General features: G+C 45.2%; 1 long non-coding RNA gene across 30 annotated transcripts in view; it reads left to right on the top strand.

Moving 5' to 3' along the window:
- The window catches only part of LOC114017065 (uncharacterized), a 206,799-nt gene that overhangs the window by 93,390 nt on the left and 99,897 nt on the right, over window positions 1-13,512 (top strand). For 27 of the 30 annotated variants that reach the window (XR_008731891.1, XR_008731889.1, XR_008731870.1 and 24 more), the window contains one exon: window positions 10,783-10,866. The exons of 2 other annotated variants lie outside the window; for them this stretch is intronic. This is a non-coding gene — a long non-coding RNA (uncharacterized LOC114017065). Of the gene's footprint in view, window positions 1-8,625; window positions 8,848-10,782; window positions 10,867-13,512 lie in introns of those variants that run through there. One more of the 30 variants, XR_008731892.1, reaches the window with a different exon arrangement.

The raw sequence follows: 13,512 nt of genomic DNA, 5'->3' as shown, positions 1-13,512 counted from the left end.
CTCTTGACATCACCCGGGGCTGGTGCTTCATTTCCAGCTTCCCTGGCAGGCTGTGCGAAGTTACCACGTCAACAAATGTGCAGGCATGTTAAATGTTACTTTTCAAGCCATCTCTCAGAGCACTCTGTGATTGTTACTGATAATCTCATATTATCTTGTGATGGAGTGTCGCAGAGGATGTGCAAGAAGTACTGGACAGCAAAATCACTAATTCAGCTTTTTAAAATAAGTCAGGCCAAGAGTCCCAGGCTTGGAGCAGGGACTGATGTAATTGCAGTTAGCGCTTTATCTGGCCTATTGATTCAACCAAAATTCTGGCATCGGTGTTTGGACACTCTTTAATTTGCAAACAGATGCCCCCACCAGCTGCTTTCCCTGTGCAGATGTCTCCGCCTCGGAACAGTGACGGCAAGGTCGTATGAGCCGTGGGAGCGTGGGGCTGCTCAGGCTGACTGGGGGCACCGCCGGCTGCAGGGTGCTCAGAGCACACCTGGGGGTACGTTTGTATTGATTCTCCCCCTGCAAGGGCTTATTCCCACCGACGGAGCCCAGCGCAGCCTGCCGTGCGCTCACAGGCATGCAAGGGACGGGTGCTCAGTGGTGAGCGGCAGCGGATCCTGCAGCTCGCACAGCCCCGCCGCTGGGTGCCCAGCCCAGACACTGCTCTCGCTTTCTTGGCCCACGAAATAATTTCTGTTGCCCGGGGAGAACAGCAGTAAACCCAGAAAGTCTGTTTGGCGACGGCTCTCCATGACGGGATCGATGCTGCCAGCTGTGCAGGCTGCAGTGCCCAGAGGAGTGGCTGTAGCATGGGCGGGAGCTGGAGCAAGTGCCAGGGCTCTGGGCACATCAGTGGCATGAGAGTCAGGCTGGGCGTGAAGCTCCTTGCGGGGCTGGGACAGTGACGGAGAGACTCCTAAAATCTGGGAAGCGTCATTATTGACAGCTGGAATCAGGATGGAAAACAGGCCCATGCGGCCAATAAAACCTGCTTCCATTACTGATGTTCAATTCAAACACTCTGTTTGCTGGTGCACTAGTCGAATGCATTTGTAAGAATTTTCGAACTCTTCAGTCCTGGTTTTAAGTGAATATAAGTGAAATGAAGACTTAAATCAGTTATTCTTTTCTACCTTACTGATTGTTTCCTTTTTAAAATTTACTTGCACATAAGACATCATATTTGCATCTGATGAATTTTCTAATTGTTTTTTCCTTTTTCTCCCTTAAATCAATCAGTTGTATTTTCATGGTGCAAATAACAGCCATAAGCAGGTCTTCACAACCTGAAGTATCGCTAGTTAGTGACATTTCTATTTACAGATTAAAATGTCATTTCAGGTATAAACATGTCTGCCTTGTAAAACCATCCCAATGATTATTGCTCAGCACTGTTTACAAGTTTTGCAACTACAAATGCGTTGCATTTAATTTCTTCCAGATCTTTCCAAGCAGGCAGCTGTACAGTAAGAGCACTGATGCAGTTTTGCATGCTGTGAAATTATTGCTATTCTTGCCCGTCTCTCTGCAAGGTTTCCTTTTGCAGTCACTATGAATAATCTCTGAAGTCTGTACTTTAAATAAAAGAGGTCATTCTGCTTTCCTGCCAACATAAACAAGAGTATGATTTGCATGTCTAAATAAACAAATCTGTTATGCACAACAACTCCTGTCAAACAATGCATCGCCTGCTCCGATTTTCAGCTAGCAATTGCAGGATAAATTGATAAATTGAGAGCTCAATCCTGAAAGGGTGTTGGGATTTGAAGTCTCTGACGAGTTTTGCTGGAGGTCTGAAGATCTGAAAGCTGATGAAGAAAAGTGAATTTCTGTACTGAGCGTGACAGCCAACCTCTGGGAATGCCTGACAGCAGCCTCCTCCCCGGCCGTGGGGAGCTGATCAGCCAGCTGCGGGGAGGTGGGCGCCCCGGGGCCGCACGCAGCCGGCAGGAGCGAGCCCCTGCTCTCAGCACCAGTGATGGGGAGGAGGAGGAAGGAGGCGTGGGCGCAGCGGGGTGTGAGGGCTCAGCACAGAGAGAACAAGAGATGCTCACCCTGCCAGAGGCTCCACCTGCAGCAGTGCAGGAGGCGAGGCTGTGCGAGCTCTGCTGGCTTCTCCCAGCACCACCATGGTGGTGGCTCCATCGAAGTGATCGTGGAACCATGGAGCTCCACGGCACACAGGCAGAGGACATGAGTGGAAACAGCAGCACACTTCAGCATGGCAGGCGATGCCTTTGGCTGTAGAGTCTTTGTCCATTGTAACATTTCTTTATTGAAACTGATATATGTAAAAATAAAAATCCTGTCTACGTCAAGGGCACATTCAACCATCGCTTCCACCAGCTGAATGTTACCTCAGGCCAGGGTCCGTCTGGTGCAGACAGCTGGGTAACTTCTCTGGAAATAACACTGGAGTAGGAAGAAACTAATTTGCCTGCCTATTCCCTTGTGCCTTTCCAGATATTCAGGAATGTTCACAAGGTTTTGTTGTTTATCAGCCTAGAAACTGTGTGCTCCTTTGAAATAAACTAGGAAACCTCTGCTGCAGCGTTCTCATGTTGAGATGGGACTTTTGTAGGATTCTTTGTCACGCGGCATGTGCTACTGCAAAGGAAAAAAGGAGTATGAAGAAATTACGCATGAAACAGAAGAAATCCTTTTATTCCCATCAGTTTTGATTGAAGGTGGGAGGTAGTGGAAGCAACACAAGTAAAAGCTAATTCAAAATATTGCTGCAGATAACTCCCGGCTTCTTTTTTCTGCAGAGGTAAAATATCCCCCTTACAATAAATAAATAAATATTTAAAATACTTAGCCCGGTTCAGGGGCAGACAGCAAGTGGATTGGAGTGGAGGTCTGGCTGAGCTGAACAGTTTGGAGAAAACTACAGCAGACAGGGGCATGCCTTTGCAAATGATCTCCGGTTGGTTTATGTTTTCACATTTGAAAAATATTGAACTGTTGGGCAAAAATTCTTCAGAAGGTAAAACCTCGGGTTTGTTTTGCAAATGTTGACTGAGGAGAATATTACCGAAATGGCAGGCTTGGCAGCAGGGACCGTGGGTTGGCACATGCTGGGTGCCGTGCCTTGACTGACTTCCTTGGGCAGAACTTCCATTTCCAGGGAGAAAATCTGATATTCCTTCCTAAAGGGACAGTTGGTAACGAGTGAGGGCACAATGCTTCTTCCATGTTTCCTCTGTTGATGTACGGCATTTGGTTGCAATTCCTGTCTAACAGAAACAGTCCATTTCTGGAGAAGGGAGCAACAAGTGGACAGAAAACATGCCTGTGCTGCCGCGTCCTTCCTGCAGTCTCCTCTTGAGTCAGCGGCAGCCTGGCTGCGTTGCCTGGTGTAACACACCGCGCTTGTCATCTCATGCTACCAGAAGGTGACTGACAATCCCTGTGAAGATGCAGGAAGGATGTAGGAGGAGAGCACACGAAGTCCTTACCTAGAAAAAGGGGTGAAAGCATCCTGGGGGTGGTGAAGGCGGGGGCTGAGGTGGCTCGCTGCCAGGAGTCTGCCTTCACCAGGGCTGTGGCCAGCTCCTGGGAATGAGCGTCACAGCCTCTGCGCCCTGGAGCTTAAACTAATTAGCCAAGAAAAGGTACAGTTTTGGGGACAATTCTGCAAGAAGGTGGAGGGGAGAGGGAAAAATGGCTCTCAGAGAATATACTGACATGAACTGAAAAAATCCATCACTATACGCATGATGATATTATTAATAAAGGAATATAAACAACATGCTAGCCCATCATGATTGGTAAGACAATAAAAGTCCTTCTTACAGCTTCTGAGCTGTTAATTATAGCCAAGCAATTCACTGTAAACTGCTCTCGGGGGGGGGTGCCGAGCTTGCCCTCTGCTGAAGTGCAATGCTGCTGCGCGTGCTTATTTCTGTACATACTTCGGGGGCAGCAAACAAGCAGGTGGCTGAACCGTTCTAATTTAGGGGAGGGGGCAAGTACACGGGAAGTGTGTCGGTTTGGGGTTATTTTCTGCGCAGTTACCGACGGGAACAGGCTTTGTTTTGAAAACATGTGTGTCTCCCAGCCTTGAGGTAGGCAAAGCTCTCATTCAGGGTGTTGGTTTATTCGGAATCGCTTCCCTGCATGGCTGCTGGCGGGTCCGCAGCCCCCCCAGCCCGGGGAACACGGGGGGCTGCTCCCCAGTACTCCTGCTCAGCATGCACAGCGCTGGTCTTGCTCCCGGTCTGAATAACTTAAGGGCTAGCTGTAACAGCAATAATGTAAAGTTCAGTAGTAACAGTGATACTTAATGTGTGCTGTTACTATTTCAATTGTATCTGCTTAAAACTTCTTTTTTTTCCCCCCACAAAACCCACAAGCATTTGGTTTTGTCATGTTGTTTTCTTAATGAGAGTTAAATGCATACATAGGGAAACTCTTCTACATAAAAAAGACTATATTGCTCTGTGAGCTATTTCTGGGAATGAATACGTTTTCCTTAAAACTTATTTTTCTGTAAGTGCTTTGAGACCTCCAGGAACATTAAAGCAAGAAGAGGTTTCTCCGACCGTTCCATGATGTGTGACAGGTGGTGGTCACCTGCTACCACGCAAGCCCAAAGGCAACATCCCAGCTCGGTGACCTGCAAAAAGCATAGTGTGATTTAAAAAAACGATGCAATGTATGGGACTACTAAAAAGTGGTACCACTGGGTATTATTTTAGTTAAAAGTCTGAGTTGGAATGAGTAAAGCATTTCTTCATTTAAGTGGGGAATTGGTAAGGGGTACATTTAGGAAAGAAAATAAGCCCCATTTGTCCGAGTGTGCTGTTGGGCCAGCTCTGTCTTGCTCTCACTGATGGAGCTGAAATCCCTCTGAAATCTCCGCCACTGCTAGCAGAGAATGCAGAATCTGGTAAAAAGTGTTTGCTTTATCTGGCTAAAGACCTGAACTGTTATTTTCCCAACGGTGTTTAGGCCTCCTGTGTCCTCAGGAATGTGTTATTCTAGCTAAGCATATGGTTGCTATAACTACCAGTTTGCCTCTGACATACTCTTCAGTATGGCATATATGCCTGATCTAGCAATGAGCTTTGCACATAAATTCGTACCTCCTCCATTATATTTTATCTTTCTGCTTGCTGTTCAAAATTAGAATGGCTTATTTAGTTATTTAGTTATTTAGTTATTTATTTTACATTCCAGATTGGATGATATAGGACTAAATCAGGGAATAGATTAAAAAATTAAAGAATAAATCAGACATTATAACGTAGAAGCAGATGAATAATAAATTAGAGAATAAATCAGGCATTAAGACATCAGCAGTGCTCTATCATCTTCATATGAAAAAACATCGAATGAATGTTGTTGGATTCTTTTGTTTGCATAATAGTCAAAAGAATAAAGGCACACTTGCAAATAGCAAATCCTGTTGCGCTTTGCACATAATTTAAAGACCTGAAAGTGAAAGAATCTTTTGATTTTCAGAAAAGAGAGGGAAAATTACTAACAATAGTGAGCCTAATTTGAGTCACAGGCTGGGCTCCGATGAAGCTTTCCTTGGGCTCACTGTTTTGTCAAATCCAGTTTCTACCTGACAGTAAAGACACTAGCTACGTTTTCAAAAGAAAAAACCCCAAAACAAATAGCAGTTACTCATCTAATTAGTCACCAAGGACACCATGCTAATAATATTTACATGAATTCTCAACATGTGAATAGTTCTGAGGTTCTTCCAGACTGTCGTAGAGTTAATTCACTGTCATCCACATTGTTTATTCCAGAACTTTGTTTATCACTGGCTCAGATTTCTCTGGATTGAATTTGTACCCATCACTAGGCATTTGTAAAAATATTGACAAATCACAGACATCTTTCAGGTTTGAGTGACTGCACAGCCAAATGCTGATGCTGTGGCATTCACTCTTCTACTATTTAAAAGATCTTCTTCTCCGATCTGTATTGTGTAACTCATGCAACTGATAGTGCACAGTGAGTGCTGAGCGGCAAGCAGAGATGGAGAAGGGCTGAGGGCTCTGCTGGGTGCTGCCCTCTGTGGGCAGGGATGTGGGCATGGACGTTTCAGCAGGTACTGGTGAGGAGTGAGGGCATGGGTAGAATTCAGGAGACATTCATTTGTACGTGCGGTGTGAATGAAAAAATCTAGCTGCTTTCTAGATGACATGAAACATTGGCCACTGTTCAACCTGTAACGGCTGGACCTTGCCGAGGGTTGGAGGTTTGAAGTCTCAGCCAAACTTTGAGAAGTCTTTAGTAGCATCTAAGAAAATGTTTAGAAAAATATGCTCTCTCCCCAGATGCCAGAAAGCATTCCTTGGGGACAGGAGTTCTTTTGCCCTATAAAAATGAATTTGTGCTGATGAAAAGCCATACTCTAATATGGTGATGACGATCACCATAGCCCCTGCCCTAGCACAGCTTTGCGCTTTTGCTAAGTTAGTGGTTGCCCTAAGTTAGCTGCCTGTACCTTGTGGCTCCATCACTTCCTACGCATTTATTGGTACAGTTACTGGCATTGTATTTCTACTCATCTCAAAATAGAAACACATGATACAATCTAAGAATTTAACTTTAAAATCACGGAGGAGTGAATTGTTAAAAGCAAATCCTGTCCTTCAGAGGCTTCAGCTATGTTAATAGCACTAGCTTTCGCAATACTAGGTGAATAAATAACATGACATTAACAGTCTTAAGAGGAGATAATATTGGACCAATATGTGGGTTGCTTTCCTCCTTCTTCTGTTTTCATCTTAATCAGACACATTTAAATACTGTGTTTTTCTAAACAGATTAATTATTTTTTTTCTCCATCACTCTGTATTGCTAATGGTCTTGTCCACACTCTTTCTTGGACGGACATGGAAACGCAGACCTCTCTCCTTGAAAAGACTGAAGTATCAGGTCAGAGCTGAGCTCAGACGTAGTGCCGGGTGTTCCTTCAGCTGCTGTTGGAGTTCCTGGCGGACTGAAGTTGGGTCAGGCTGGTTTTGTGGGTTTTTTTCCTTCGTGTGTTCAATGATCAGCTTTGCCCCCACCTTCAGCAAGGTGCAGGGCAGGAGGGCTACCCTGGGGGGGGAGGCTGCCCCAATTCTGAGCCCCTGCATGGTTTGAACACACCCCGCTGTTAACCACCAGCTGGGTACCATCTCATGGTGCTTCAGCATGGGTCACTTGAAGAAACAAGCTTCAGCCAGCCTGGAAAAAAGAACGCTATTTAAACAGCAGTGTCACAGGCCACCTTGGGGTGACATGTTGAGAAATGGGAGGCTGTACCTGCAGGTAGATCGGTACAGCAGAGCAGCTTGTTAATATGTGACACTCTCAGAAATAAAGATGTCGGTGTGGGATGATACCTACGAGAAATCGTTTTTGTGGCAGCAGCGTTGTTTGAAAGCGTTGCACGCTGTTGGGCCCACCCCACATCTCTACGACTCTGCTTGTTTGTTCACACACACTTTCAGAGTGAAGCTGTCAAAGCTGTCAAACTGGGGCGGCTGTGCCGTGGTAAACCTCTTTAATGCTTGGCAAAGCATGCAATCGGAATTATACAACATGAATACAGTCTTTCTTGGGATATGTAAATAAATGCACGAATAATGCCTTTATTCGTAATTCACTTGTTCCTCATATTTGTTTGTGTGGAGGATAATAAAAGTGTAATCATTGTTGAATTCATAAATGAAGTTAATCCAATCCCTGGTATCTGTCATAAATATGGAAATAATTTGAAAGCTGCTGAGTCCGAGTCTTGATTGTAAGTGTGTCCTACTTGAAACTGGAAGGAGATCTTCCACAAGGCTTGGTCTGACACTGAGGAGCCAGCCCTGCATTAGGGGCAGAGGGTTGTGATGGGGGTGCCCGTGTGCTGGCTGAACGGGGCTCGGGGACCTTCTGGGATGGACAGTGAAACCTTTTCCTCTCTAAAGGCCAGTCCTAGGGCAAGTATTTTGAAAGCAGTGCTTTTAGGGCAGAAGAGATCCATAAATCATTTCTTGTGCTCTCTCGGTATTACAGAGAAGAAAGTCTCATCGCCTGCCCTGTCCCTCACCCACCTCGCCCTTTGGTGGCTGGTCCCCTTGCGGGAGGGCACCTGGCTTGGTCTGCAGAGAGCTGGACATTGGGACGCTGCTTCCCCGGGCGCTCCTTCCCACCCTGGGCTGCCTTCACCGTACTTCCAATCTGTGTTTGCCAGCTTTCAGGTTCCAGCATTTGCTTCTCCTCAGGCCTTTTTTCATGAGACTAACACCCCCATTTGTGCCCCGTGCTGGTCTGATGGGTTTCCATCGTCAGCAGCCTCAGGGTCGGGGTTGTACCCAGGTGAGGCCGGGGCAGCAGCAGGTGGGGAGGGGGGAGCTGCCTGTCCGCTTTGAAATCCAGGTGCTTATGAGCCCCATCATGTTACATACGCTGTTACTTCTGTAACGAGCCTGTTGATTGCCTGCATCAATCCGTGGCAGCCTGGGCACTGTCACAGGGAAGGAGGCATAAAGCAAACCCATTTTGTGCAGGCAGTGTACAGAGTTTGAGAGAGGTTTTGCTCCAGAAGGTGGGAAGACAGGTATATTCATCAGTAGGATCCACTGAAAAAGGTGCCATGCGTTTGTAACGGGCTCTTTCTGGCTCACTGGCGTAGGCTATCGCCAAGCTGCTCAAACCCGAGCTCTGGCAGGACCGTGGCGTGTGTGGAGCATCCTCCCGAGCTTCTCCAAGCACCAGGCTTCAGCCCTCCTGGAGTGACTAAATGAGAAGTGAATATCAGCACGAGTCATGAGGCTGCAAGACACCCCTGAAATAAGAAAATAAACAAGTCTTCCTCTTTGAGTGATGTTGCTGGGGGTTCTCTGGAAGGTGAATGTCTTTCCTTGCTGAAGAGCAATTGGAATGGTGCATGCTGGGAGGACAGAAGGGTTGGGGCCTGGGAAGGAGTTTTAATGAGAAAAAATGCCATTCAGAATAAATAATACACGTACCCTGTATAAACCCTGCTGGGGTAGGAGCCCCCCATCTCTGCTCTCCCGTTTGGTAGGGGCAGGGCCCTTCCCAGCACTCCCACCTTGTTCCTGAGCATCCAAATCAGCTGCCGTGCGACTGAGGTGCCGTGTGGGCATTGTCCATTGGTTCGATTGCTCCTGCTGCCTTCACCAAGGGAAAACACAATTGCCAAAATTAAACTTTAAAAACAAGCATGTAAATACAGCCACCTCACAGATACTTCAAAATTGCTTGTCACCAACACAATATCTGTTCTTATGTGTCTTCATGCTTTGCTTGCCCATCCATAGTGTCTTACCTGCGGGTGCAGGAGACTCACATCTCAAGCTGCGGAGGTGCCTTTAGACAAAGCCTGCATTGGTATTCCTGTGATCAGCAAGGACGCCTGGCCCTTTACAGCACTGCTGGATTTGCACTGAAGATTTGTCATATGCCTATTCTTAGCCCTTAATTAAAAAAACTTTAGTAAGCTAAACAGTAATATTTTCAAATGTTTGGCTTACCGTTTTTAATTGCTAACCCACAGATATCCAGATGGCCACAGATACAAACTGAACCAACTGGAGCAATTAGAACCCCCTGGTACCTGTAGACTCCTGTTCAGAATAAATGCCAGCCTTCTGAGGTTGAAAGCAGGTGGCTCACTTTCTTCTCATCATTTTTCTTGTTTGTTTACCTCCGTATTCTCAGATACAGGCCAAGAGTGAAAATGGAAAAGCTAGAAATACCAGGGAATAGGGTCTAGCGAAAAAGGATTATTGAGACTTGTCCTCTCCTTGCGTAAACCTCACCGATGTTTTGCCTCTGCAAATAATAATGAACACCATAACATTTTGGAAGCTTACTCTGATGACTGAGTTACTGATGGTAACACTTGTGTAAATGCTAGTTGGTGCCTGCTCAGAGGTGATGCTGCCTTTGGGGTCTAGGTCGCGCACCCAACATTCGTCCTGCTGCCTTCAGAAAACTCCTGTGCTTCCTCCCTGCATGTGCCCTCACGTCTTTCCGCAGCACAGGGGGCCTGGAGCCGGCCCGGGGCGGGGGGGGCGTTTGGCAGCTGCTGCCACTGTGTGTGCGCCTGCCCCTCGGGACACATGTCAGACCGTGGGCTCGGTGTTGGAACTCTCGATCTCGGAATGGAAGGCTGTGAATATTAACAAAACTTCTCACGGTTGTTAAATCTGAACAAACAGCACTTTAGGCAGATGCTTAATGGTTCAGGGAAGTCTGTAAAGGCAAAAATCTGCTGGTAGTTTACAGAAATTCACTACCTGTCAGTTATTTTCTTTTAAATTTACATTTACAGATACCATATTCTACAACCACGATGCAAATGCTGAAGGAATTAAATGAGCTGGAATTCTGTACTCTAGCCAGAGGAGTAGTCCCATATTGTGCAAATTTAGCATAGCATGGGCCATCTTTTTTTTGATGTTAATTAGGTTATCATCAGTTAAATGCAGATGACAATATATATAGTAGCATTCAAATCTCACTAAAAACTTTTCCTTCCTCTCCCAGATGCGGAGGGAGATAATCTCCATATTGCTGTTCAAACACATCTTACTGTAATGAATACGGGTGTCATTAAACCCCAGCATATACATGTATGTGCACATACATTTTATATGTGAACACGTGTTTGTACCGGGGGCCTACACCTTGATATTCTCTGTGTGAGTAGGTGCCCATATGTTCATGCAGATTAACAAAGAGAAACACCATGAATGTACAATTAAGTGAAAGTACAAGTCTCTCACTGGCTTTTATGTATATTTGATCATTTCGCAGTACTGGAATAGCGGACTGCCACACTAGGAACAGAAGCAGCAAGTTGCTGGACATGGAGCAGTTCCTTGTCGGAGAAGGTTGCAGGTGGGTCACGACGCCACCAGCTGCAGCTGAGACTGAGCAAAGGCAGGAGTGTGGTCGGGGTCTGCCTCGGGTGCCGCTGGGCGCTGGCCGGTGCCAGGTCGTGGCCATGGCTCTGGGCTGCCGGCATGGTCCGTGGCACAGGAAATTGGTGTCCAGCTGCCTGGAACTCTGGTGCTTTGTACGCGTATAACCATGGAGACGCGGGAAAACCCAAGTGGCAGGTGTTGACGGAAAGGCAGTGTTTGCTGGGGAGATGCAGCCCTCAGCTCAGGAGCCGTGCTTTGGCCGTGCTATGCTCTGCCAGCGGGGTTATTCACAAGGCAGAAAAGCCTCTGGCCCTCCAGCCTGGCACTCAGATCGCTCACCTGAGCGGGGAGCAGGCATGGATCCCACTCTTTTCTCCAAAGGTTGTTTAGCATTTCATCTCCATGGCTCTTTAATATAAAATGCTGGAATAGCCAGAAAATCATATTAATTTTCACTTTTTTTTTTTTTTTTTCCTGGCCCAGTGACTATCTAATTAATCATGTCAGCAGTACTCCAGAGCAACAACTGGTACTTAATGCGACCAGCTTGTTTTGGTTTACTATGTAGACACTGGAGCAGTTTTAGGATGAAAAAAGAATCAGATTTTGCATTGTTTTGATGGAAAAGCTGTATTTTTTTCATCCCCCTCCTGCATACATGAAAAATGTCTTTTTCTTCCTCACTGTAATTTAGATTCATAACAGGCTGTTGATTTCATGGTTACAGTAATGAAGAATGAATATTACATGATTACAAAAGTTTCATTGAACTCTAGTAGAAACTCCTGACTGGCGTAAGAAAAAAAAAAATGTAATCTTCTTACTTTTGTTTGTCTTTAAATGGCGCTAAACAGGTATTTAGAGAATCTGGGCTTGCCCTTTGACTAGTTCTCCCCAACAGAAGCTGCAAAAATGACACCTGTAATTGAGGAAGCCATCCAGCTCCTGGGGCCTGGCAGGTGTGTGGGGAGGATGTGCTGGCAGGCGCCCAGGCAGCCACGGGCTGGGGGGAATTGTCTGGCACCGAGTGGATGTTCCTTTGTAGGACTTGCTGTAGGACTAAAATTTTAAGAGTGCTTGACCTGTTAAACTTGGGTTTCCAATTTCTCAGTTCCCTCATTTTTTATTAGCTTGAAATTTTGCATTTCAGAATCTAAAAATGCCCAAACACCAAGTAACCAGGCATATGTAAACAGAAGGAAATCTGTCATTGATGGGGAAAGATACTCTGAGCTCTGCCATTAGACCACCACTCCAAACAGGTTGCAATGTGAAATAATATTACCCTTTCCTGATACTAACCTGTATTGCCTTTCTTTTCAAGTTGATATTTCACATGGAACACTTTTTAGATGTTGTGCGTGTTTGTACACGTAATACACCAAATGAAAAGACAAGCATTTGTTATAAAGCAAGGTTACTAGGAGGCACTTGACATTAATAATCTTTTCTGTTCAAAAGAAGCAAATTTCTATAAACATTTGCAGTTTGGTAAAGGGTTAAGAAAGAACATATTAACAAAAGAAAAAAAAAAATCAGATTACTTGGTATTGTGAAAACCATGAACAGTGTTTGCTCTGCTCTTTCTGTATGGCCACAATAGACAAATAAAAAACTAGTCTGTGTGGGAACCTCTAGTATAACCTCAGAAGGCCTAGGAGAATACTTGAAGTTGGAATTTCAACCCAGTTGAAATTTCTGCAGCCTGTAAAAGCTTATATTGTAGCAATAACAAGAACTGTAATAAAACTATATACCTGTTCACCTGAGCTCATTGTAGAATCCCTATGAATTTTATAAACATCAAAGGACATATTTGCTGCTGGGACACCATTATTTTCATCATTATCGTTATTCAGTTCAGAAGTATCTGCCATTGCCTTGCTTTCCTTGCTGTCCCCTGTGCAGCTTTATACCTGACCCTAGGCAGGCGCTTGCTTTACAGTATCTGGACATCTCTTCTTTTTCCAGCATGACCTTAAGATCTAGCAGAGCACTTTAGACACACACTTCTCACTGAAATTATATGATCCATGGAAGATTAAATGCGATGCCTAAATACAGTTATAATGCTTTAGCAATTACTGTTCTTACAGCACTGCACTGTGCAAGTCCAGAGGGCAACACAAAATTATACTCTAGAGTAGGACAATGAAAAGGAATGGATGCAACAGAAGTAGACAAGCTATTAATGTCCATATTAATATTTTCATTCCCACTTAATTCTGTAAGTACTCTTAGTTGCTTGGTTATACTACTCAAGGAGTATATTAATAGTTAGTGTAAAAAAGTAACTTCATCCTTAAGTAGATAATTTTAAAGTAATTTGGTTGGGACCCTGAGATTAACAGCCCTGCTCCAGTGAAACAGCGTGAGGAGCGAAGAGCTGGAGGTACCAATACTTTTCCTTAATGTCAACAAACAACACTTCCGGTAGTATTATTATTTTCTGTGGGAAACTTTTCATGTGAATATACCTATTTTGGGCATTTGGAAGAGAGATGATGTACAGTGGGCAGAGTTGCAAATAGAATAATCTGGCACATGTCATGTACCACTGCGTTGGCGTAACACCGGTTTCTGTGGTCGGTCAGCACAAAGCATTTGCAAGAGGAAGAAG

Source organism: Falco cherrug, chromosome 4 (assembly GCF_023634085.1).
Source record: "Falco cherrug isolate bFalChe1 chromosome 4, bFalChe1.pri, whole genome shotgun sequence".
NCBI classification, from domain to species: Eukaryota; Metazoa; Chordata; class Aves; order Falconiformes; family Falconidae; genus Falco; species Falco cherrug.
The sequence above is the reverse complement of the archived record's forward strand: the minus strand, read 5'-3'. Positions and strand labels throughout refer to the sequence as shown.